At 43.0% G+C, this 4,608-nt stretch overlaps 1 non-coding gene across 1 annotated transcript; it reads left to right on the forward strand.

Annotated features, from left to right (window-relative positions):
* Nucleotides 1-230: 230 nt before the first annotated feature.
* On the forward strand, nucleotides 231-345 carry LOC118451809. The gene has a single exon (XR_004841373.1). It is a non-coding gene; the product is annotated as a U6atac minor spliceosomal RNA (small nuclear RNA).
* The last annotated feature ends 4,263 nt before the right edge of the window (nucleotides 346-4,608 follow it).

The raw sequence follows: 4,608 nt of genomic DNA on the forward strand, positions 1-4,608 counted from the left end.
AGGAAGCCAAAGGGGGCGCCCCCCACCCGGTGGGTATCACAGCCACGACCACTCTTCTTCTCTCTGACATAGCGAATCCAGTCTTCTTTCCCTTCCCTGCTGGAACACCTACAACAGGAGAAATGTCTCGCCCCAGTCTCTCCCCTGATCATTATAACACTTTCTAGGGAGGCAGGAGATGAGAATGTCGGGCCCTTCAGAAGGGAATTATGTCCATCTCCCCAGTACCTTGGAAATATGAAATGAGAGCAGGACAGCACTCCCCTCGGTTAGGATGGAAGAAGTCCTAATGGACTTGTAATCACGTTTAAGACTGTCACTTACCTTGTGGCATCTAATGTATATCCTGGGAAGACTGCTGCAACTGCCAAGCTCTTGTGTGAAAACACAGGATCATCATTGTCATCACTGCTGCTCTGAGGGGGGGAAAAAAAAAAAAAAAGCAGCAGGCATCTTCACCCAGCCCAACAGGGAGGGAAGGGTGGAGAGAAGAAAGCAGAAGATCCAGAAAGTGTCTGGATCTCCATTGACCTTTGGTGTGGGGTAGAAGTCGCACTTCTCTGACCTACAAACACTGAAATCCTAGTAAGCATGTGTAAATATAGAACTTTCAGAATGTTTAAATAGGATTTGATGTTAAGAGTTGAAGCACCTATGGAAAGTCGGTATATGCAGAGGTAAGCAGTAGCTGAGGTTATCAAAGTTAAAATTTAGGGTATAGACACCACAGCTCCACTCAGACCCCAACCTAAATACAGGCAGGCCTCCTTTGGATTTAGCCTGATCCATTCAAGCAATTTTTCCTAAAATTTTTCATCTTTACTTTAGCTCCACCAGTGGTAAGAAAAGTAGAAGCTCTTGAAGGTAAGTGATTGCGAATGTGTTGTCTTATTTATCAAACAGACAAGAGACCAAACATAAAAAAAAAAAGTTTTCACAACTATTTTGTTATCATGACATAGAGTGAAGATAAAATTCCACTTCTGCCATCATTCTGACTACCTACCACCCAAAACCTTTGCTGAAGCTTGTGCCACATCTAAGCTTTCAAACTTTTATGAGTTCAAAGGCATTTGGAAAACCTGCAGAAGTTATATTTCAAGTAGAATTGAGCAAGAGAGACTACTTTCTGCTCTGCTTGAAAGCAAGAAGGCATGGAAGTCTGTTGCCAGACTTCTTTCTTACTAGATTTTCTGCCTAGTTTTACAGCCTCCTACTGATCAGGTGGGGCTCTGTGAGAGCGGAAACTTGGATGGCCAAGTATTTTTCTGAATCTCCTTTTTAAATGCTTAAGGAGCATCCACCATCACCATCTCAAGTAAGAAAGATCCTGGGTACAGCTGAAACCAGCCAAAGACATGAAATGAAAAAGCACAGTTCGTTGTGAGCGTTGCAGCTAGAACTGCCAGCTTTGTGATTTTGGAAGAGAAACTCAACCATCAGCACATCGTGACATTTTTGGTGTGATGCATGATGATGCGTGGGTGGATTGCAATGCCACATGTTGTTATTTCAATGCATTATCATCATCACGGTTTATTGAAGCGTTGCTGTGTTTCAGCAGAACATCATTAGCTCCTGCCGCAGCTCCGGCTCCGCCAATCCTGCTAGGTTCACAGATATTAAGTGTCTAAAAAAAAAAATCTACTTTGCCTAGATTTGCATCTTAATATTCTAGCAAACCAGATAACTGGAAGCAATTTCATAGAAAATGATTTTAAAATATAGTTTATGTATACATTCATACTGGAGGCCCAATTCTCACTTCAGTCTTTTCAGAGAAGGGAAACATGCCTTCTTACATTTGCAAATAATCATGCAGTTTCCATTTTAGACAATATTTATAATGATAGGCTATATTAGAATCAAAACAGACAATTTTCTCCCAAAAAGTAAAATGCTTCTAAAAAGGTATCAATTATGAATTATTCTTCTAATTCCCAGGTACCTTACAGGCACAAAGAATGATTCTGCTGCAACTTTTTGCCAAGGAGAGATGCAAATAATACAATTAGCTTGTTAAAACAAATGGATCCAGTCTTGAAATACTGTGGTAAATATCAACTATGCCTTCTAGACACAAAGCTTTAAATTAACACTAATGGAAACGGTAGGGTGAAAGCTTTCCTTGCCACAGTGAAAATATGGGGCACAGAGTGCACAAACTCAGCTGAATTTGAAAGAGAAGCCAGAATACTTAGTCTGTAGTCATTTAAGCTAGGATCTGTTAAGCACAGCTGAGTGCATTCATTCGGATAGCAGCTTCCCACACAGGCTACATCCTGGAACTGTGCTGAGATTATTTTATCTGCGTGAAGGACCCGTGTGTCCCTATTACCAGGAAATAGTTAATATTCTTTCCCGCTGGGGCCCACATGCACCTGCACAACTGTGGTGTGTGGTTTCTTCTTGCAGCTGCATCTGTGACTCCGCTGCTGCCGGTGTAGAGGTTTTACAGTGTAAATGGAGAGCTGGTGAGGCTGCCCTTTGGTGGTAATGCAGCCTCAAGGGCTGCTGCAGAAGCAGTGAAACCACTCTGAGTAGAGAAGCACTTTCAGTAAAGCAGGTTTCTCAGCTGTTAATATTATATCCCACCTTGCTCTGGAAAATTCAAATTATTATTTTGTAATTATATTATATAACTATATTATAAATACCAGTTAATAATGCATCCTCACGATACCATTCTGGAGATGCTGTCTATTATTATCTTGGTTTTTCCAGAGGAAGAAAATTAGGCTGTGAGACCTGGACTAATTTTCCTAAGGTCACCGAGAGCAAGCCTGTGGCAGAGCCAGATACACGATGCAGATCTTTCCCAGCTCTGTAGTTTGGCTGCTCAGCCACTCTGCTGCTCCCTCAGTTTGTTATCTGAATTCCTGGAGCAAAAGGAGGCCTATTTTTGTCCCAATTGCTAAAACCCATCGTTCACAATATCTGCTCCTTCTCAGGAATGAGAAGATTATGGGGGTCAGTAGTCAGAAGAGAGAGTTATCAGCTAGCCCTGGGCTCCAGGAGCGGTGATTAGGATCATCTGTTATTAACCGCAGACACATGCTCTGGACCAGAAGTGCTCAATTCTCCTCTGCGTTCGAGATCTGTCTGGTGTGAGGGTGATATATGGGAGGGAAGAGATTGTGTTCACTGATTCTACAAGGTGATGTGATTTAGAGGAGCTAGATGGTTGTTTTACTCTATTCCCATCATGTGATCCCCTTAAGGCTCATATACCACTGAAGGGTCGACAGAGCCAAAGGACTGCTTTGCCCTGTGCACTCCTTTTCTGCACCGTTCCTTCCCCCAGCATGTTCCCCACGGTGTGGTGGGAGAGGGACAATTGGCACATGAGCCAAACCTGCTGCTTTTGGACTGACGGAGGTTTTTCTCCTCCAGGCAATGTTTTTAAGCCAAGGATTTCAGTGTCAACCTTGCTTTTAAGAGAGTGTGTGCTGTTATCTTTAGGTTTACAACTTTCTGAAAAGAAAAGGAGATTTATAGGAAGAAAAGGAGAGCGCATATGCACACCTTATCATGCAAGACAGGCAGACAAACGTAGCTACACGAAGAATTACTGCGTGCAGTTGTTGGTGCATGGTTGCACAGGGAGTTTTAGTTCGTGTTCACGCACAAAGCTGCTCATTTCAAGCAAAAAGACTACTGGGGTGAGAGATATGTGAGTGGAAAGAGATGCTGGCTGTGTTTTCTCTGTGTACCTTTTGGTGTAAAAATTCTCCCTGTCTGCTCTAACAGTAGCTGTATTTAGGTTAAAAACACAAAATGTCTCTGCATAAATCACTGAGGTTTTTCTTTCTTTCAGAGACTTGATTTCTCCCCTCCCCCCTGCTTGTTGGCTTTGTTTTATTTAACCTAAAGTAAGTGTCTCCTGAATTTTTTTCTGCGTAGGAAAACCCTACCCCTCTGTTGCACAGCAAGTAACCCTCGCTTTGTCTGGTTTAGAAGAACAAAAGTTTAAGGAAAGATTCCTGGGAAATGTCTTATTACTGCCATAACCCTAAGCCTCAATAAGAACGCTATCCAGCTGATATACCCACACATCTATATGTGACAGGTGGCTCCTGCTCCCAAGCAACCTGCTCCCAAAGAGAATGAGGCATTTTCTCACAATATTTAGATACTATAAGGATTTTGAAACTCTTACTCGGAGTCTTCATGCACACAGTCAAACCTCTGCTCAGCAGCAGCTGCCCCCACCACCACCCATGCTGTCTGAACAGCCAGGCCACATTGCAGCAAGTCTAATGTGAAGGAAAGAAAATGGAGGGACAAGGCTTCTTGATCACCTCCCCTTTAGTACACCCAACACCCAAACATTAGAGCTTCCCTTACAGAAATAAAGGATCCACCTCTGAATTTCTGTTCCGGTACATGGCACCTCTGAGAAGAGCAGCTTCATCATTAGGCTAATAGATGTCCTGGGCAAGTCACTCATTTGTGGAAGCTTTTCCACTTGTTGTAACTTCTGCACAGGGACTCAACACTCCCCCAACTCTCCTGCAAATAAATACCCTCTGCAGGAGGCAAGAAAATCAGGGGGCGTTTCTCCCCTTTTATTCTATGTCTGGCTTGTTAGGCAGAAGGCAAGAGCTT

This window comes from Egretta garzetta, unplaced genomic scaffold (genome assembly GCF_000687185.1).
Source record: "Egretta garzetta isolate BGI_Z169 unplaced genomic scaffold, ASM68718v1 scaffold2, whole genome shotgun sequence".
Taxonomy (NCBI): domain Eukaryota; kingdom Metazoa; phylum Chordata; class Aves; order Pelecaniformes; family Ardeidae; genus Egretta; species Egretta garzetta.